The sequence below is a fragment of the Panthera leo genome, chromosome C2 (assembly GCF_018350215.1).
Source record: "Panthera leo isolate Ple1 chromosome C2, P.leo_Ple1_pat1.1, whole genome shotgun sequence".
NCBI lineage: Eukaryota > Metazoa > Chordata > Mammalia > Carnivora > Felidae > Panthera > Panthera leo.
Genome location: NC_056687.1, coordinates 121,412,607 through 121,435,441, shown reverse-complemented (window position 1 = coordinate 121,435,441; position 22,835 = coordinate 121,412,607). Strand labels below are relative to the sequence as shown.

Genomic DNA, 22,835 nt, shown 5'->3' with positions numbered 1-22,835 from the left:
CCAACGTGGGGCTTGAACTCACAGCCCTAAGATCAAGCCCTGAGCTGAGATCAAGAGTCAGACACTTAACTGATTGAGTTACCAGGCACTCCTGGATGACCTCCAATTCTAAGGAAAGCAAAGACTCTTTAATGAAACAGCTGGTTGATTTTTAGGTTTTGCTCTTTCCTTAGGCTTCCTCCTAATTTAGTGGAATTATAAGGAAGTTTGTTGATTATACCAAACCATAGAATGAAATACTTGATACTGAGCCCCAAGTGGTCCTTTCTGCACACACATAAACACACACATCTACCTAATTAATGGACAGTATCCAAATTAGATTGAATGTGTTAGCTTGATAATTTGGAAAGACTAGTAGAAACTTCCAAGTTACATTCATTTTATAAATAAGAAAATAGAGAATATGAGATCTAGTGATATAATTATTCTAGTCCCTATAGTTTTGATTTAAAGCAAATCCCCCTGGGGCACCTGGCTGGCTCAGTTGGTAGAGCATGTGACTCTTGATCTCTGGGTTGTGAGTTTAAGCTCCACTTTGGGCATAGCGTTTATTTAAAAAATAAAAGTAAGAGGGGATGAGATCCCAGTGCATAGGTTGGTTGGTATGGTAGAAGTGCATGGAACTACTCTTTTGATTGCTGCTATTTTCTCCTTGGAAACAGGTAGGAGTCAGAAGGTGATAAAGAGGAGACACAGGAGAAGTGGAGGACTGAAGAGAAGAAAAATTGGAAACAGCAGTCTAACAAGGAAATGTTGGAGGACATTACTAAACACCCGATTGAAGTATTTGGTCATTAACTTAAAGTGAGGTGAGATGGGTGAAATAGGTAAAGAGGATTAAGAATACACTTATTGTGAGACAACTGGGTGGCTCAGTCACTTGAGCATCGACTCTTGATTTTGACTCAGGTCATGATCCAGGGTTGTGGGATCTAGCCTGGTGTTGGGCTCTGTGCAGAGTGTAGAGCCTAATTAAGATTCTCTCTCTCTCTCTCTCTCTCTAAAATATAAAATTTTAAAAAAAGGATCCACATCATGATGAACGCTGAGTAATGTCTAGAATTGTTGAATCACTATATTTACACCAGAAACTAATATAACACTGTGTTAATTATACTTCAATTAAAACCATTAAAAGTTTTTTAATGTTTATTTTTGAGAGAGAGAGAGAGAGAGAGAGAGAGAGAGCGCGCGAGCCAGTGGGGGAGGGGCAGAGAGAGAGGGAGACACAGACTCTGAATCAAGCTCCAGGCTCTGAGCTGTCAGCACAGAGCCTGACACAGAGCTTGAACTCACGAACCAGGAGATTATGACCTGAGCTGAAGTCAGATGCTTCACTGACTGAGCCTAATTTCTAAATTAGGCACAGTAAGAGATTGAAACAAGAACTAACAATAAAATAGAAGAATTATAACAATATAGTACTGTAATAAAAGTTATATGAATGTGATATCTCTATCTCAAAATATCTTATTGTGTTGTATTTGCCCTTCTTCTTGTGATGATGTGAGATGATAAAATGCCTATCTGATGAGATGAAGCAAGGCAAATGATATAGACATTGTGGTGTAGTATCAGTCCACTCTTGACCTAATGATTCCTCAGAAGCAGGACCATCTGCTTCCCAGCCTGATTGACCTTGGGTACCTAAAACCATGGAAGGCAAAACCACAGATAAAGAGGGACTAGTGTATAGAGATCAAGTATTTTTGATGAAAACTTAGCTTCTGAATTGATATGTACTAAAAGTATAAATCACACATTAGATTTCAGAGCCTTAGTGTAAAAAAAGAATATAAAATACAGTTGACCCTTGAACAACACCAATTTGAACTGTGTGGGCTCACTTATACATGAATTTTTTACTGTACAGTATTATAAATGTAGTTTCTCTTTATAATTTTATTTTTAAAAAATGTTGGCGTGTCTGAGTGGTTCAGTTGGCTAAGCCTCCGACTTTGACTCAGGTCTCCCTGATCTCATGGTTCATGAGTTCAAGTCCCACATTGGGCTGTCTGATGTCAGCACAGAGCCTACTTCGGATCCTGTCTTGCTCTCTCTCTGCTCCTCTCTCTGTGTCTCAAAAATAAATAAGCATTAATTTATTTTTGAGAGAGAGAGAGAGAGAGAGAGAGAGAGAAAGAGAAAATGCATATCCATGCATGTATGCAGGGGAGGAGCAGAAAGAGAAGGAAAGAGAGAATCCCAAGTAGGCTCTGAGCTTTCAGCACAGAGCCCTACGTGGTGCTTGAATTCATGAACCATGAGATCATGATCTGAGCCAAAATCAAGAGTCAGTCACTCAACCGATTGAGCTAGCCAGGCGCCCCTCCTTAAGATTTTCTTAATAACATTCTTACACTAGCTTACTTTATTGAAAGAATGGATAATACATATAACATGGAAAATATGTGTTAATCAACTATCTATGTTACCGGTAAGGCTTCCAGTCAATAGTAGGCTCTTAGTAGTTAAGTTTTGGGAGAGACAAAAGTTATGTTCAGATTTTCAACTACACGGGTGGTCAGCACCCTTAGCTTCATGTTGTTCATGGGTCAACTGCACCTTATTAATACTTTTTACATTATTACATGTTGAAATAATATTTTTGATGTATTGGGTTAAATACAATGTATTATTAAAATTAATTTCACAGGTTTCTTACTGAGTTTTTTAAAGCAGCTACCAGGGGCACCCAGGTTGTTCAGTCAGTTAAGCATCTGACTTTGGCTTAGGTCATGATCTCATGGTTTGTGCGTTCGAGGCCAGTGTGGGGCATCTCGCTGGTGTCAGGGCAGAGCCCGCCTCGGATCCTCTGTCCACCCTCCCTCTCTCTCTGCCCTTCCCCAGGTCGCTCTCTCTCTCTCTCTCTTTCTCACAAAAATAAACATTAAAAAAAAAAAAAGGCGTGAAATCTGCAAGTCCTCTAGATTTCTTTCTACATCACATGTGTATCAACTCTGCTTTCTCTTCCTTCTACTAGACCATGAGTTGTTTGGGAACAGGAGCTGTGTTTTGTTGATCTTGCCTTTCCCAATGTGTAGTATGGTACCTGCATCCGGGGGTGCTTATTAAGTGTCTGAACTACTGAACTGAATAATTCTATCTGACCTTCAATTCTACCTTAAATTATAACCTTTATGTAATTTACCTTACTTTTTATCCCCTTGTATTTGGAAAACCTGTTACTCAGTATAATCTTATGCTACTTTATCTTAATAATTAACAATATTAGCTTTATATTAAAAAGGAATTACTAGTTTGTTTCTTTTTTCCTAAAAAAAAGAAAGAAAAAAAAAAAGAAAAAAGCAGCTACCAGAAAGTTTAAAATCACATATGTGGCCCACATTACATTTCTGCTGGACAGTGCTGTTCTAGGCCCTCAGAATTCTCCTTTGGATCTTCTCCATCTGGCTGGCAGATAATGAGAGGGAGAAAGCAGGGAGCTACACGGGCGGTTTCCCTATTCCTTTGTGCAGAACTCAGTTATGATACCACACCCAACTCTGAAGGAAGAGGGCAAACACAGTCTGTTCAGGAAGGAGAGGAAGCAGCTTTGGACAGCAGCGAGCTGGCCTCTGGTGCAGGTAGGGTGGAAGGACAAGATCACCAACGAGAGGCAGCTGAGGTGCCGACAGTCTGTTGGCAAGATTACTCACATGGGTTTTGATATTACCATGAATTTGCAAAGAGTGGCAGGGTACAAAACTCTTCAAGACCCCCAGGGACTACAGTTGATTAGACAAAGGGGAATATTTAATCTAGTCTGACAACACATGCACCAGAGCTCAGAGCTTTGGAGGAAGAGGCACAATAATCTGGAAGAAGCAATCAGGGGAAATGAGGATACTTCTCCCACCCTCGGGCCCAGTGTCCCATAGTGTGCAGGGACGAGGAAAAAAATCCCCTCCGTGTCTTTACCAGAGACTGATGTTCAGTGTGTGACCTTAAGTTACTTAACCATTCTTTTTGAGGTTTCCTTATCTTTTTTTTTTAATATTGTTTCAATGTTTATTTATTTTTGAGAGACAGAGTGTGAGTAGGGAAGGGGCAGAGAGAGAGAGGGAGACACAGAATCTGAAGCAGGCTCCAGGCTCTGAACTGTCAGCACAGTGCCCGATGCGGGGCTGGAACCCGAACCATGAGATCATGACCTGGGCAGAAGTCGGATGCCCAACCGACTGAGCCACCCAGGTGCTCCTGAGGTTTCCTTATCTTAAAACAGGGATAATAATACTTATCTTATAGGGTTGTTGTATTAAGTACTAAGACACCTGTAAAGTATTTAGCATGTTGAAATGACGATATAAAACAAGTTCCTAACGTTGTACTTAAAGCACACTGGTTTCTTCTTTGTTTATATCTTCTTCCTTTGTGTATTTACTTTCCTTTGTGTGAGCATTCATCTGGCCTTGCCCTCAGATAAATGAAAGCAATCTGTTAGTTCTGCCCTTGTTCTAGGACATGATTCACTAGCAAAAATCACCAGTTTCATGCAAATTTATGTTGCCATTCAAAAGAAAGGGTCAGCTTTGATATGAGGTGAAACTGATTTCATCTCAGAGTGTAGTTTGGGAAAGGAGCACACATTTCTTCTATAAATAGAACAAAAATGTCATTTTCAAAAGGAGAAAGCTTTGTGTGTGAAGGGGGAAGTCCTGAGAGGAGGGTGTGGCTACTTTCCAAATCACAGTAGATGAAATTGCACAGAGACTTTTTTCTTACTGCCTAATATGGATTTGTATATAAATGGCCAAAGGAGGAAAGATGCTGAGCAGTCCTTCCAATGCTCACACCATTTCCAGAGCAGTGCCCAGAGAATCGAAGCCTTCCATTAGTTGTCCGAAATAAGATCTAAGCAGGACATCCTGAGCATATGAATTAAGTTAGTGCTCTGCACTACTCTTTGCTTTCCTAGAGGGGACATCCTACAAATCACTCTTCAAATCTCACATCAGAAACTAAAGAGCTCATCAGGCCTTCCTTTGAAATGTAATTGTGCTGAGAGACAGGTACCGGTCAAAGGCGGAGGCTAGGAAAAGAGGGAAGTGATCCTTCTGTTCCCCTTGGCTAGATGAGAACAGTGAAGCCCAGCCTCTCAGTTAGAAAGCTTCATCCCGTGTGTAATTTTTATTTATATTTATTTATTTATTTATATTTATTTTTTATTATTTTTTTAAAATATAATTTACTGTCAAATTGGCTAACATATTGTTATATGTGCTCTTGGTTTTGGCGGTAGAGTCCCGTGATTCATCGCTTACGTACAACACCCAGTGCTCATTCCAGCAAGTTACCTTTATTTTTAAGTAGGCTTCATGCCCAGCATGGAGCCCAACAGGGGTCTTGAACTCATGACCCTGAGATCAAGACCTGAGCTGATCAAGAGTCGGATGCTTAACTGACTGAGCCACCCAGGCACACTTGTGTGCCTAATTTTTTTTTTTTAATTTCTTATCGGGGTACATGGGTGACTCAGTCAGTTAAGTGCCGGACTTCCATTCAGGTCATGATCTCTCGGTTTGTGAGTTCGAGCCCCACATCGGGCTTGCCGCTGTTAGCACTGAGCCTGCTTTGGATCCTCTGTACCCCATTCTCTCTGCCCCTCCTGTGCTTGTGCTCTCTCTCTCTCTCAAAAATAAAATAAACATAAAAATTTTTTTCTGATCAGTTACTTGGTCGAGGAGAGAGCAAATCTGACCCTTTGCGATGGTTTTGTGAGTTTCCACCAAGTCTGATATGAAGGGCACTCTGCCCAGTGCTGGGTGGGTCTGTGGGGCCTACCCTGTCCACCTTCACCTCTGTAGCAAGTCCCAATTTTTAAAATCAAAACTGAGTCCAAAAGTTTGAGGCATTTCCAGGATGTGAAACGTTAATTTTTCAAAAGTTTCATTCACCTGGTGTTTCATACCACCTACACGTAAGTTCTCCTCAAATCCTGTAAGGAAAGTGTTCCTGTCCTTGTTTTACAAATGAGGGAGATGAATCTTGGAGCAGTTTTGTCTTTTCCAAGTTCACACGGTGATAAGAAGAGAGCAGAGGTTAGGTCAAACTGACCCTCTGATGTGAAGTCCTGGGCTCTCACACAATGCCCACCCTCTCTCGTGATTAAAAATGAAACTGAGCCAAAATGAAATTAAGTACTGCTTCCTCATATAGCTGATTTTATCACAGAATCACTGTGACCCATGAGTCACAGGGTACAGGGCACCCACTTTCTCTATGAGGTGGTAGTCATGGCCACCAGTGGTTCCTGGGCCCTCCCAAGGTATTCCCAGTGTGGGAAATCTTGGGCAACACGTGTCTAATGCAAATGGAAGAAAACTGCCCATGTCGCTCTGCCTGCGCCTGATTTTCTTGGTATTTTCTTCATGGTTCCTCTATATTAGCTATTAGTAACTTAGGAAGTGGGTGGGGTAGAGGGCATTTCTGTGCCTGATCATCGATCACTTAAATTAAAAAACCTGGCCGTCAGTTCCTCCCCCAAGTGCTGTAAACCTCACAGTTGATCCCCATCACTTACAAATCCCCCTCTAAATTTTTAGCCAGGAATTAAGAGCCTATATAACCTAACCTACCATTCAAAGTTTATTTCCCTGGAATCCTGTGTAAAACTGCCCTCTCTAGCCGGTGCTTCCGGCCCTCCCAATCGACAGCTTCTTACAGTTATATTACTTCCCAGCCTTCAGGCCCTCATTCCAACCTCATCTCTTTAGATGAGACTCCCCTGACCTCTACAACTAGGAGGGATTCCTCCTTCTTCTGAATCTCAGTAGTAATAATGGTTTGATAGCTAACCATCATCTTATCTTATCAATAAATATTTGTTAAATGAATGAGTATTCCCAAACGGATTATAAATCACCAGAAGGAGGTAACCAGTTCTTTATGTCACCAATACAATGTGTCTGTTTCAAGGGGATGTGATTGATGGATGGATGGATGGATTGACTGATTTTCCTTCCGGTGTTTGCTGTTTGCATTCCAGGGATTAATCTATTACACCTGGCTCAGGAGCAAGCGCTGGTGAAAACAGTTTGGCCATTTTGTTATATCCTATAAACAATGGTGATTCTTTCTGAGAGCTAATGGTGCTAATGGGGCCTGTGGCCTTCCATTCTTTGGGTGGTTAGATGAAGGGACAAATCAGATCTCTCTTGTTCACAGTGCACCGTGTACCCCTCTCAGGAGAATGGAGACCTGTGGCTGTTGTCCTGGCTATCCATCTGTCTGTGTTATCCCCTTCTATCTATGTATTCATTTACTGATGTTCCTAATGGCCATGGTAAAATCTCGGATGCACATCCTTTCAGTTTCTTGGCCTTTTAATTCCGTATCATTCAGCTATTTGATGATTTTTGGAAGATGATTTTTATATATCACCCATCTTTTTTAGTTATGTTCAAAGGATGAGTCTTTCAGAAATATTTAGTCCACTGATTTCAAAAATAAGTCATGATATTTTTCCCTTTGAAAGGTCAATAAGTAGTGCGTTGCAGCTGTAATGTCACTTTCTTAAATGTTGAATGTGGTGTTATTTTAAATCTTTAAAATTATTACAAAACTAAATGCAACATTAAAGTAATTATGACAGCTAAAAATGTCTCCAGATATTGCCAAGATGTCCCCTAGGGAGCAAAATCATTCCTGGCTGAGAGCTACCTTTCTAATGACTCACTGAGTCCAATGACTTGAATTTCTTTGTTTCTGTTTCCCTACATGAAGGATTCTACTGGAGTCAAATATTTCATAAGGTATCGCATTAGAAAAAATTTGAACGTAGAAAAGAGAAATATACTAGTTGATTGAAATACATGAAATCTTAGAAATTCCAGATGTCCATAATGATGAGGGAAATCCAGGAAAAAACTCCTTTGTCACCATTTGAACCACTTCTTTACTTTGAAAGTGGAAAACTAAAGAGAAATGATTAAGCATTTAACTTGCCTGTCAGGTAGCAACTATATTGCAGAAACCAAGTGGCTCCAATTGAGAAGGGAAAGGTCACTTTACGGAAGAATCATTTTATAGTTCCTAATGAAATTATTGATTCCAGCAAAGACTACCAACTGATGCTAAAACCTCTATGAATGGGGTATTGGTTATTCATATGGTATGAAAGCGATAGCATTTGGGTTACTTTATGGCCATAAGAGATAAAAATTTAACCATATAATGGAGGGATAGGCTAGTGGTCATTTAGTCTAGTGGTCATTTATCCCATTACCATCACTAATAGTGAGACAAGCAACTATTATGCATCTTTCTGATGTGATGTGATATGAAGTATACAGCATCACTTCTATTGCATTCTAGCCAAAAGTGTTTACCTTGAATCTAACTGAATGTTTATATATAACTTATTTACATGAATTATAGGCATATAGGGACAAGCTGAATAGTAATAATGGGGAAGCAAAGCTAAAATGTGGCACATTCTTTAGGACAACTGGCCTGGGCTCTTCAATAAATCAATGTCATAAGAAAAGGGACTGTTCTAAGTTAAAAGGTACTTTAAAAACATGACAATTAAATAGAACATGTAGTTCTAGATTGGTTTGTGATTTGTACAAACCAGCTAGAAAGGACATTTTGGGGCCAAATGAGAAAGTTTGAATGTGTGTTAAGTATCAGATAATATTAAGGGGGTCCTTGGGTGGCTCAGTCAGTTAAGTGTCTGACTTTTGATATCAGCTCAGGTCTTGTTCTCAGGGTCATGGTTTGGGCCCTGTGTTGGACTCCACACTGGACATGAAGCCTACTCAAAAAAAAAAATCAACATTAATTTTGTTAGATAGGAAAATGTAATTTTTGTCTATACAGGAAGATGTTCTTATTCTTTAGAAATACACAGTGAAGTATTTAAGGCTGTATCAAGAGTTTGGAACAACAAAGATTTATTTCTCACTAACACTACTTGGTTGTCTCAGGTCAGCTGCCACTCTTTATGTCATCTTTAGTCTGTCACACAGGCTGAAAGAGCTGGTCTATCTTAGCACACTGCTCCAGAAGGAAAAGAAAGATGATAGAACCAGACCATGACTCAAAATGTGGGTTTCACTTCCACTCATATTTATTGGCTAACACAAGTCACATGGCTGAGTCTGGCATCAATGGGGTAAGGTATAATTCTCCTTAAGGGTGGGGCAGCAAAATTATTAATAATTAATAAGAAGAATTATTAAGCAGGATTATTAAGAAACCAATGACAATGAGAACAAAGCATCTTAAACTCTAAGTCATAACAAAATTGTTTCTCAGGGAGCAAATTGTAATGTTAAATCCAGATGTTAGAAAGCAAGAGAGACTGAAAACAAATGAACTTAGCTTTCAACTGTAGAAACTAGAAAAGAAATAACATATAAACCAAAGAATAGAGAGGGAAGGAATTAATAAAGATAAGATAGATAATATGAAATAGAAAACCAAAAACAATAGACTTAAATTCTATGTTTTGACAAGATCAAAACAAAGAAAGCCTTTGGCAAGTATTATCCAGTAAGTAAGAAAAAAAAAAAAAAGACACAATAAAATGAGAAATGAAAACAGGATGCAGAGATTAAAAAAAATATTTTTATTGAGATTAAAAAAATTTTTACAGGGGCGCCTGGGTGGCGCAGTCGGTTAAGCGTCCGACTTCAGCCAGGTCACGATCTCGCGGTCCGTGAGTTCGAGCCCCGCGTCGGGCTCTGGGCTGATGGCTCGGAGCCTGGAGCCTGTTTCCGAGTCTGTGTCTCCCTCTCTCTCTGCCCCTCCCCCGTTCATGCTCTGTCTCTCTCTGTCCCAAAAATAAATAAAAAAAAAAATGTTGAAAAAAAAAAAAATTAAAAAAAAAATAAAAATAAAAAAAAAAAAAAAAAAAAAATTTTTACATGCTATGTGCAACTTTATTCCAATGACTTTAAAAATCTAGACCCCGAAGAGTGACTTTCTACAAAAATGTAAATTACCAAAATTAATTCAAGAAATGAACTTACTTACCAAGGGGTGCCTGGGTGGCTCAGTCAGTTAAGTGTCCAACTCTTGGTTTTTGCTCAGGTCATGATCTCACGGTTTGTGGGATCGAGCCCCTTGTCACGCTCCAGGATGACAGCACAGAACCTGCTTGAGATTCTCATTCCCTCCCCTGCTCACATAGGTGCTCTCTCTCTCTCTCTCTCTCTCTCTCTCTCTCTCCCAAAAACAAACAAACAAACAAACAAACAAAAACAAAACTTAAAAAAATAAGAAATGAACTTACCAATAATAATATAAAAAATAGACAGTCAAAGGTCTACCTTCAACAACAACAACAAAAGTCCACACAGCCCATAAGGGTAAGTACTACTAAGAGTTTAAGGGGCAGATAAACTCCATAGAATATGAAATGTCTCATGGCTTAGTAAAAGTACAAAGCTTACCAATGGCAGATGATCACTTTTTAAAGATTCCATATGACTAAGTTCTGGTCAATGAGATGGAACAAGAGGGAGAGGGGGGTATGTGCTTTGGGGAAAGGTTTTCTTCTCCAACAAAAAGAAAGGGATGTCTCTGAGGAGACCCCACTCCTTCCTCCTGGCCTGGGGACATGTCCCTGTGGATCTGCTGCACCTGTCTTGTCACCCTGAGGGAACACATGGCTGACCCACTGAGAATGAGATGGGAAGCCTTGGATTCTCCATGATGTTGTTGAGCATTGAACCAACTCTGGAACCTCCACGTGAGAAAAATGTATTTTTGTTTTATGAGCCACTTTTAAAACAATGGTTTCTGTTACAGGCAGCTGAAAATACTCTAATTAAAATATGTGAGCCCTATCAAACTTCTACAGCATAAGTACCCCAAGTGATATCAATGGTTTCAGAGCCCAGAAAAAAATGCAAGAGCTTTACAGCTCATTTTGCGTGTATTTGTCTTATATAATGTTCATACTGCAACAAAATATTTTCATATACCATTTCTAAAGGGAATTTTTTCTTTTATTTAAAAAAAAAATTTTTTTTTTTAACATTTATTTATTTTTGAGACAGAGAGAGACAGAGCATGAACGGGGGAGGGTCAGAGAGAGAGAGACACAGAATCTGAAACAGGCTCCAGGCTTTGAGCTGTCAGCACAGAGCCTGACGCGAGGCTTGAACTCACGGACCGCAAGATCATGACCTGAGCCGAAGTCGGCCACTTAACCGACTGAGCCACCCAGGCGCCCCAGGAATTTTTTCTTTTAAATCCTGTGCTGTCATTGGTCTCTTGAACCCTTTCAATGGTAACATAGAGACAGAAAGCCCTTTAAGAAGGTCCAAACGAATTATCTCTGAAGTTGAAACACATTTTTTTTCTGCCAAGATAAACTTAGAGATGAAACAGAATATATCATTTTCACATCCGTTTTTTTGCCTCCTGTTTTAAATAGCAAGATGATTATGACAATTGTTATGACTTCAATGATTATTAGTTCTTAAACTTCTTGTCTCTTATAAAGAATGAAAATGGGATTCTTGACCAAATGGCTATTACAGTAGGTTCATATTTTATTGAAATGTTTGTCCATATCTTTATTGATCTTTAAGGTTCTTTCTGATTATATTATGAGGTATTAGGTATTGCCAAGTTTATGTGGCCTATCTTGTTTATATTCTTGTCAGCTGACACAATTCAATGTAAATAAGTTAATGAGTTGTTTTCAGTGAGATTCAGGGCATTCTATAAGTTTAATGGCTCAGGTGTGAAGTTTTCTGTTTATTAAAAATAAAAAAATTGGGGCGCCTGGGTGGCTCAGTAGGTTGAGCGTCCGACTTCGGCTCAGGTCACGGTCTCGCGGTCCGTGAGTTCAAGCCCCGCGTCGGGCTCTGGGCTGATGGCTCAGAGCCTGGAGCCTGCTTCCGATTCTGTGTCTCCCTCTCTCTCTGCCCCTCCTCCGTTCATGCTTTGTTTCTCTCTGTCTCAAAAATAAATAAACGTTAAAAAAAAATTTTTTTAATAAAAAAAAATTAAAAAAATTAAAGCTAAGTGATATATCTACCCCAAATGAAAATGCTAACGCTCTCCTACCTGTGTTAGGTAAGTGATTGCATGCCAAGGAGGGTGAAACGTATGCAGAGGATGCAAGCATAGCTTAGGACTCAAGGTCAGACAAATCCAGTTACTGGAGGAAACAGAGGGCAGTAATCTCACTGAGGGACTGGGAGGGAAATGCAATTACTAAGGACTCAGGAACAGAACAAGAGTCAGCCATGAACAAGAAGGTAGGCAAATACCTCGTTACTGGAAACCTGGAAACAAAGGTCGAAGCAGTGGCAGGAAAGAGCAAAACCAACTGTATCCTGAGCCAGTGAGTTTACCACCAGGGCTCTAAAGACCTCATGCCCACAAGCATTGTTCCTAGGGTTGGAGGCAAGGCTGATCCTGGAGGTGGGAAGTGGAGATAGTTAGGAGCAAGGCAAAACCTCCAAGTCAAGTTCATTACACCAGACAGGTGAACTACTTCTTCAGAATCTCAATTGCAATCAGGAAAGGGTGACAAAATACTGCTATAGGAAGAAGACCCATTTATCTCCTGGGTCTAAAAGGAGCTGAATCTGGAAAAAATTATGAAGACATCACGTCTTATGTTTAATGTGTGTAAACCCCCTTCCAGCCCCCAAGTTAACTCCAGTAATCCAAACACATTCATTTTATTTTGACATTTATTTATTTTTGAGAGACAGAAACAATTCACAAGCAGGGGAGGGGCAGAGAGAGAAAGAGAGAGAGACACACACAGAATCTGAAGCAGGCTCCAGGCTTCTAGCTGTCAGCACAGAGTCAGATACGGGGCTCGAACTCACGAACCGCGAGGATCGTGACCTGAGCCGAAGTCAGATGCTTAACCCACTGAGCCACCCAGGTGCCCCCAAACACATTCATTTTAGAAGGCTGGCTCCCATCCCGGAAGTCCAAAGTGCTTGAAAGACATCACCGAAATTAAGCCCTTCTTACGAAGCTCACAAGTAAACACCTCGCCCCAACTTCCAAAATAACTGTTTGAGGATCAGCTCTATTTGTAAATCTGCAGGACACAAAAGGGAGTTTAGTGTCTGCTGGTATTAGCCTGTTTGAGAGAATCCATCCCTAAAGGCCACAGGTAGCAAGTACAAATGTCAGCTCAGAAGCCATCCTCTTGGGAATGTCCTACAGAAGAAGAGCACGGAAGCAGGATGGAGACTAAAGCTTGGATTTGAGTTTCCTCCTGGCCAATGTGCGTTTATCTTAAAGATCCCACTTTTCTCTTGTGCTGCCATTTTTCCCCCTCAACAACACCTAAAGGACTTCCACTAAAATATTTGCTGAAGATACAGAGTCAAATCTTGGTAAAAATCAAGTTACATCTTTTTTCCTACTATTTTGCAAGTTGGGTCAAAGGCCTGCTGTTGTCTTTCTCTACTTTTCCATTTTCTTCTCTTTTGCATTTCCTCTCTCACCTTCCAAGTGTACGTCAGGTGTGCCTGCTCCCAAGCAAGGGCACTGAACAAGTTTACACTAGGAAGATCAGAGCATCCCCGTTGAACACCAAAACATTTACTCCCCCCAGAAAAGGAAATAGAAAGAATCCTCAAGGCCCATAGATCTAGTGAGATCAATATTAAAAAAGCAGCAGCTGTGCTTAATATATGGTACAATCACCAGAGCCCCCCACCCCTTTTCATGATGCCCGAGATATGTAACAACTTCATTTGGTTATTTCAGAATGTTTTGTAAACAGGGCACAAAGAATGGTTAAAAACATTTCAGTTGTATTTGTCTCTCATTTTCTGCATGTGTTTTCCCAAAGGCTTCTTTCTCAAAGTGACCCTGGAGAGGGGCCTTAATCATCTGTTCTCTCTCGTTGCTTCCTGCTCAGTCAGTGGGAACATTGAAATATATGAACATTCCTTGTCCCTTCCTATTTTGTATAACCCATGTGCTCAAGAGAGTAAGTTTTCAGATCTAACTCCACCCAGGACTTGGGTGGCATTTGGGAACCCAAGTCCAACCACTATATGCTGTAACTACCTCTCCCCTCAACTTAGGTAAAAGTTGATCTCGCCCAAGAAGTAGAATGTGCTTGTCCTTCTTTGGCCATTCAGAAAAGCAAGACTCTGTTTCAATGTCACTGTCAAAACATAATATCATTGTAAATCTCATATCCAAGACTGGATCACCTATATCTTCATGATAATATTAGCCTAAGGGTTCTTAACCCTGGGCCTGTGAATGGGCTTTAAGGAGTCAACCTCCAAATTGTAAATGATACAGCTGGAAGATATGCCTGGGTAGGGTGTGTGGATAGTGGGATGCTGTTTTCTCTTCCTTTCCCAGAAACCTGAAAATGTAAGGAATGGGTCCTAAAATATGGAGGTTTTGGGAAACCAGTTTTCCTAATCTCTCTCATAATTCTTCCCCCAATCTGAGGTCCAATTCTTAGACTTTCCTCTTGCTTTTAAAGGGGAACCTGGAAATGGAGTGAAAAAAATGGAGTCAAGACCTCACATATAGGGGTGCCTGGGTGGCTCAGTCGGTTAAGCATCCAACTTCAGCTCAGGTCAGGATTTTGCCATTCATGAGTTCAAGCCCCATGTTGGGCTCTATGCTGTCAGCACAGAGCCCACTTCAGATCTTCTGTCTCCCTCTCTCTCTCTGCCTTTCCCCTCCTCGCTCTCTCAAAAATAAATAAACTTAAAAAAAAAAAAAAAAAGACCTCACATATAGTGAGCCCTGAAAAAATGTTAGTTGAATGAATCAATGAATGCACAAATGACTCTAGGTTGAGATGCTAGTGTCTGAAGGCATTTAAATAGAGGGCTGTAGGATTGGGGTGCCTAAGTGGCTCAGTCGGTTAAGCGTTGGTTGATCTCAGCGCAGGTCTTGATCTCAGGAGCATGAGTTCAAACCCAACATTGAGCTCCACACGGGGCGTGGAGCCTACTTAAAAAAAAAGAAAAAAGAGGATTGTAGGATTTATCTCCCTTTCCTTCTCCCTAACACTATTTGGAAATTTCTTTTTTTGATTAAAAAAATTTTTTTAACTTTGACACAGTGCATGCAGCATGAGTGAGAGAGGGGCAGAGAGAGCAGGAGAGAGAAAGAATCCCAAGCAGGCTCCCTTTGTCATCACACAGAGCCTGACATAGAGCTCGATCCCAGGAACCATGAGATCATGACCTGAGCCAAAACCAAGTCGGACATTCAGCAGACTGAGCCACCCAGGCTCCCACTATTTGGAAATTTCTTTTTTTTTATTTATTTATTTATTTATTTTTTTATTTTTGGGACAGAGAGAGACAGAGCATGAACGGGGGAGGGGCAGAGAGAGAGGGAGACACAGAATCAGAAACAGGCTCCAGGCTCCGAGCCATCAGCCCAGAGCCTGACGCGGGGCTTGAACTCACGGACCGCGAGATCGTGACCTGGCTGAAGTCGGACGCTTAACCGACTGCGCCACCCAGGCGCCCCTTGGAAATTTCTTAATCATGTGTTTGAGAGGGATTGACCCCACCCCAGGTGGACCCTTCTGGGCTAATCCTATCAGCATGTCCCATCTCCCTGGCCTTCACAGTTGGTTTAGGACAAATATAATCATAAGTCAGGGAAGTGAGGAGCCAATGAGACTACATTTGGGAGTTTTTATTTAGATTGCTAAGTCTCTTTTCTGCTGGATATGAACCTGGAAGTATGTAGGTCCAGAAGCTTCTGGAAACTGACCCTCAATAATGAAAGCAAGAATCCAGGATTTATTTAATCCATTTGGGCCCTCAGTCAAACCTTTCCTGAAGCCGGGAAAACCTCTGGATTTTAAGCTATGTTCACCTGTAAATTCTCCTTACTATTTAAATCCATCTGAGTTTGCTTTCTGTTTCTTGATATGGAAAGATCATTACGCAACATAAACTTACGTGCTTTGCAGGAAGTTGAAACACAATATGCATTTATGAGGATTTCCTAACTCCCAAACCATCACTTAACCCAAAGACCACTTTCCTCATAATATTGCCAGTAAGGCAGAGTTATATACTTGTACACAATGAATTAGAAATAATGAATTTGTGTAAAAGTAATTAAGTTATGGTCATAGAATGAGTAGGTTGCAAAACAATAATTAGAATCAAGGAAATTGGATTCCCACGCCCCTGGAGACATTATCAAGTCTCTTAGGAAATAATGTTGAGATATTGCCTAAAGTGACATTTAAATTTTCCCTCATGTTCCTCTTAGTCGGATTGTGACAGATAGTTCCTGCTTAAAAGAACATAGTCACTTCTCTGACACAATTATTTTCCACTAAAAACAAAACATCACACTGAAAGGAAAAGAGATTGTAAATAATAAGTCAGTTATTTATTAATACTATCAGATAACACAATCCTGCCTGAAACTAGAAAATTGGATCCAAGTTTTGAATTGGTCCCACTTTGCCCTAGGAGTTTTCTGGCAAATGCACCAGAAGCCCACAGCTTATTTGAATAGAGGGAAATGAGTCTTGATCATGATTTGTGAGATATCTTTGTTCAAATAAAGATGGAATATGGATAGATAGAACCTTCTATTCTTTCAGACCACATTTCCTTATTCATAGAAAGATGCCCTAGACTTCAGGATATGGAAAGAATTTTGTTTACCATCATTATTCCTGACCTCTAAGGGGCAACATTTTTTTATTTATAGAATTTCTGGAGAATCATAATTTTCCAGATTTTCAAAAGCCCCTTTTAAACTAGTTTCTTGGCTTTTAAACACTGATATTTTTGATGGTGAGTGTTTGAGTTAAGGAAACAACAGTATAACAAATTCTCACCAGGAGCTGAACACTCTTTGGTCACTTTATATATCTCATTAATTTTTTTTTAAGTTTTATTGATTTATTTTGAGAGAGACAGAGATTGCACAAGCAGGGGAGGGGTAGAGAGTGAGGGAGAAAAAGATAATCCCAAGCACTGACAGTGCAGAGCCAGATGTGGGGCTCAAACCCATGAACCGTGAGATCATGACCTAAGCTGAAACCAACAGTCAGATGCTCAAACGACTGAGCCACCCAGGTGCCCCTATCTCATTAACTTTCTGTGGAGACTAAATTTCTCAGTCTCTGAGCATCAGTTTCTTCATCTATGAATAGTGGGGCTTAGACCAGCTGATCTCAAGTGTCTCTCCCTTAGAGACATAGGAGTCTATAAGCAATATGCTTATCCTACTGTAATGTCAAGAACTAGAATCTGAAACTACACATCCTCTGTAGCTTTTAGTATTTCATGGTAACAATCAGAAATAAACTGTCACATACAGAATGAAGGATTCTTCATGAAGGACTCTTAAGGAATCAAGTACCTCAAATTTGGCAGGAGCATTTATTTGAGTTTTATAAACAATAACAACAAAAGTCCTAGAGCTAACTTGTGAGATTTAGATGCTATCAAGTTATGCTATAAAACAATTATTAAATATGATACATTATTCTTATAATTTATTTATTTTTGAGAGAGAGAGAGTATGCATGCATGAGCAGGGCAGGGTCGGTGGGGGGGTGGGGGGGCGAGGCCAGAGAGAGGGAGAGAATCTCAAGCAGGCTCCATTCTTTCAGTGATGAGCCCAACGCCGGCCTCAATCTCAGAAACTGTGAGATCATGACCTGAGCTGAAATCAAGTGTCAGCGCTTAATCAACTGAGCCATTCAGGCGCCCGGAGACATTATTCGTAAATCTGTTTTGCCTTTATACAAGGAAATTGTTTCTGGCCCCTCTTTAGTTAGCACTCTTCATGAAAGAAGTAAATTGAAAAGTTGCAGTGCGTGTATTAATTCAACATAACACATGTGCAAGGAGCCTGACTATTCATTAGATGCCTTCATATGACACTCTTTTAGTTTCAAATTTGTGTTAAATTAGCATGCTGCTTTGCAACAGACATGTGAGACAACCAACACTCACTGGAGACTGATGGCTTAGCTCTTTTCTCTTTTTCTTTTCTTTTCTTTCCTAGCGCTTTCTACCTATGATTGAAAGTTTTGTGTTTTTGACAGAGTCCTATGGGTTAAAAAAATATTTTGTTAGTTAAATTAAGTAGGAAAATCAATACAGAAACTAAATGGTGTATAACAGCCTATAATTTTGGTTTTGGCTTCATTTCCACACTTTTAAAAATGTTAGTTCTTACCCTGTCACTGAATAACTTGTATCTTCCTTTAAAGAGGGAAAAAAAAGTATGCAGGTAGGGATTGTGAGTCTCAGAGTTTTTAAGGGGACTCACAATCCCTACCTGCAAACTTTTATACTAAAGTGCTTTTACCCAACCACTTAATTTCAACTATCAAAGCAGTACAACACATACATTGGTTTAGAAACAATTAAATAGTACAAAAGGATTAAAAATGAAAAGTACACATATCCTGTCCTCCATCCCACTAGAAAAACATGATATTCATTGAACTCCCTAGGAAATGACTTTAAATCCTGTCTACCTTTATTTTATATGGTCACTGCTATGGTCTGAATGTTTATGCCTCCCAAAATCCATATGTTCCAATCCTAACCCCTAAGGTGATGGGATTAGGAGGTGGGGGCCTTTGGGAGGTGATTAGATCATGAGGAGCCCACATGAATGGGGTTAGTGCCCTCATAAAAGAGGCCCCAGCTCCCTCCCTGCTTGACCATGTGAGGATACAACTAGAAGTTTACAACCCGGAAGAGAACTTTCACTCAATGCTGGCGCTCTGATCTTGGACTTCCAACATCCAGAACTATGAGAAATAAATTTCTGTTGTTTATAAACCACCCAGTCTATGGTATCTTGTTATAGCAGCCCAAATGGTTAAGCGAGCCACTGTCTCCTTAGCTCTAAATTACATGCTTATATACCTATTCTTTTTGGTCAGTTTTAAACACTGTTAACTCCCTGGAGAGGAAGATGATAAATGAGCTATTTATGTATTAAATCCTACTTCATCCTCCATCTCATATTTTGTTAGTTGAAGCATTATTTTAGTATTGAAAATACACAGCATTTACTTTTTTACTTCTAATTTTTGAAAAATTTACTATTGGGGCACCTGGGTGGCTCAGTCGGTTAAGCGTCCAACTTCAGCTCAGGTCAGGATCTCACGGTTCATGAGTTTGAGCCCAGTGCTGGCTCTGTGCTGACAGCTCGGAGCCTGGAGCCTGCTTTGGATTCTGTGTCTCCCTCTCTCTCTGTCCCTTCCCCGCTCATGCTCTGCCTGTCTCTCAAAAAAAATAAACACTAAAAAAATTTTTTTTAATTTAGTATTTATTTTTTCTACTGGTTATATATTTACAACTTTAAAGAATATATTTATATTTTCACTTTCAGCTCTACCATCTTTAAACTCTTAACATCTCTCTCTCTCTCAATCTCTCTTTTTTAAAAAGACACATTTATTCAGTGTCATGACCAGACTATTACATTTAGCAATCAACAGCAAGTGTTCCAAAAGAGAAAGGAAGAAAGAAAAAAAGAAAGAAAGAAAGGGAGGAAAGAAAGAAAATCTACATTAAAACTTTGTTGGAAAAGCGACATTAAAGGTTTGTTGGAAAGCTTTACGCTTTCCGTAGAATAGAAACTAAAATAACCTGTTATACAATTAGTCACAAATACAGTCGTTGAGTTTTTTGCCCATACACATGAGTAGTGCCTAAAACATGTCTTCTTTGTTGCAGCAAGGCCCTGCCACCACTTGGCTGTTGTAGCCTGTAGCTTTCCTTGTCACTTTTCTGGCTTTTCTCTCCTGCTAAATTAAGTAGAAATGTTTCCTGGCAGTAATTAAAACCTTCTGCCACTGCCATAGCTGCTGCTGCTGCTGCTGCTGCTGGAACTGCCATAGCCACCTTGGTTTCATGGTTTGGCAAAGTATTGGCCTCCACCACCACAGGGGCCAGAGCTTCTGCCTCCAAAATTTTCTCCTTTCATAGGTCCAAAATGTGAAGATTGATTGTTGTAATTGCCAAAGTCATTATAGCTTCTGTCATCTCCAAAATTGCTTCAACCATTACCAAATCTGTTATAGCTGTCCCCATCGCCACTATATCCACCACCACCTTGACTTCCACCAAAGCCACCTCATCAGTGAACTTTCCTTCATGATCAAAGTCGTAGTTCCCACTAAAACCACTTCCATGACCACCACCAGAGTTTCCAGAATCACTTCGACATCTTTAGCTGGATGAAGCACTAGCCATCTCTTGCTTAGATAGGGCTTTCCTTACTTCACAGTTGTGGTCATTCACAGCATGGTATTTTTTTAAATTTGCTTATTATTTTGAGAGAGAGTACATGCAGGGAAGGGGCAGAGAGAGAGAGAGAGGGTGGGGGGGAGAGAGAGAGAATCCCAAGAAGGCTCTCACAAACAATGAGATCATGACCTGAGCCAAAATCAGAGTCAAACGCTCAACTGACTGAGCCACCCAAGAGCCCCCAGTATGGTATTTTTGAATGACAATCTTGTCCACAGAGTCATGGTCATCAAATGTTACAAAAGTAAAGCCTCTCTTCCTGCCACTGCCTCAGTCAGTCATGATTTCAATTACTTCCATTTTCCCATAATGTTCAAAATAATCTCTTAGATGATGTTCTTTAGTGTCTAATGCCACCAACAAAAACCTTTTTCACAGCTAAGTGGGCACCAGGTCTTTGAGAATCTCCTCTTGAGACAGCCCTCTTTGGTACCACAACTCTTCCATCCACCTTGTGTGGCCTTGCACTCATGGCTGCATCCACCTCTTCCACAGTGGCATACGTGACAAACCCAAAGCCTCTGGAGTGCTTGGTGTTTGGATCTCTCATTACCACACAGTCTGTGAGTGTTGCCCATTGCTCAAAATGGCTCCTCAGACCCTCATTGGTTGTTTCAAAGCTCAAACCTCCCATGAAGATCTACCTCAGCTGTTCAGGCTCTTTGAGAGATTCTGACTTAGACATGTTGGTAGTGGCAGGGGAGACTTTAATAATACTTGTTAGCATCCACGGGCAGAAAGCAACTCTTAACATCTCTTACCTTATTATTTATTATGTAAGAGAAAGAACACATCTACATTTCCCTTCAACTTTCTTCCTTCAACTCTCTCTCCATAGAAATCTCTTTTTACAATTTTTCTAAAGTTTATTTATTTTGAGAGAGAGAGAGCGAGCGAGCTTGGAGGAGGGGCAGAGAGAGAGAGAGAGAGAGAGAATCCAAGGCAGGCTCTGTGATGTCAGCACAGAACTGTAAGATCATGACCTGAACGGAAACCAAGAGTTGGACATTTAACTGACTGAACCACCCAGGCACTGCCCCCTCCATAGAACTCTTGACTTCTGTCAACTCCACCATTACTTTCATATTGTTAGAATTTATAACATTTACATCTTGTTCTGTGAATGGCCATTCAATTGACACTAATTATTGAAAGTCAATTAACTGTAATTATACTATTTTGCTTATGTAAATAGCATTTGCTGTAGAACAAAAGGCATTAGTTAGAATAGAAAAGGCAAATCTATATCGCTAGCCCGTGACACTAGGAGGGATTCTTCAAACATCAGGATTATATAATTAGATTTTCAAATACTCCATGAGAAGGACCAAATAATAGCACATTTTAGTTTGCTTTATATTTGTTCATATTTCTGCTAGTTTTGATTGCTTTCCATTTTTCCTCTTAACAAAGGAAGCATGTGCCTTCACCATATGACTAAATTTGTCTAGGATCTTAATCCCAGTCTTTGTAGCATGGAATCCACTTTCTGCCTGAGGACAGACATTCTTCTCCAGTTCAGTATCAGTTGCTCTGTTAGCCTGCTGTACAGCTATCCTTCTAGGCCTTCCTTTCATTGGGTTAGGGATTAGTGTTTCTTGGGTCTCAAGTTTTTCTTATTTGTGAATTCCTTTCTCTTTGTACTGATTGATCCTTAATTGATTTTTTCAGAAAGAATTTTTGAAAGGTGAGCTTTCTGAGTTCTTCATGTGTTCATTTTATCCTTACAGCTGAATGATAGCTTAGCTGGTTATGATATTCAGATCCTCACAACTCTGAAAGCCATGCTCCACTGTCTTCTGGCACTGAGTGTTTTTGATGGGAAAACTATGAGTACCGATTGTCTTTATTCGTTATAATTGACCTGTTGCTTGTTCTCTGGAAGCTTTTAGAATCTTCTCTTGGTATTTAATGTACTATAAACTCACAAGTTTATAGTGAAGTATGGGTTTATTTTCATTTATTTTGCTTGGCACTCAGTAAGCCCTTTTACTCTGAAGACTCCTATCTTAACTCTAAGAAATAGTCTTCTATTATTGCTCTCGTTATTTTTTCCCCTGCATTTTCTTGTCTCCTTCTGAAACTATTAGTTGGCTATTACCCTCCTGGATTTGACCCTGTATAGTCTTCGGGCTTTTAAAAATATTTCTTCCCCTCTGTATTTTTGCTTTACACTTTGGGAGATTCCACCAACCTTTTCTTTCAGCCCTTATGTTGATTTTTTTTAATTGAAGGACTTTGGGATGTCTGGGTAGCTCAGTCGGTTAAGCATCCGACTTCAGCTCAGGTCATGATCTTATGGCTTGTGAGTTTGAGCCCCCTGTAAGGCAGCTCAGAGCCTAGAGCCTGCTGTGGATTCTGTGTCTCCCTCTCTCTGCTCCTCCCCTGCTCGCAGTCTCTCAAAAACAAATATTAAAGAATTTTTAAAAAGGAATTAATTATATTTTAAATTTCCAACAATTCTTTTCTTTTCTTTTGTTTTCTTTTCTTTTCTTTTTTGTCTCTGATTGCTCCATATACATAAACTTGTTTTATGGATACACAGGCTTCTCAAATTTTCCTGAGGTCACTAATGAGAATACAAAAAAAATAAAGTAATTATCT

At 40.0% G+C, this 22,835-nt stretch overlaps 1 pseudogene; it reads right to left on the bottom strand.

Annotated features, from left to right (window-relative positions):
• Positions 1-19,324: 19,324 nt before the first annotated feature.
• Positions 19,325-20,916, bottom strand: LOC122198529 (annotated as a pseudogene).
• Between the last annotated feature and the right edge of the window lie 1,919 nt (positions 20,917-22,835).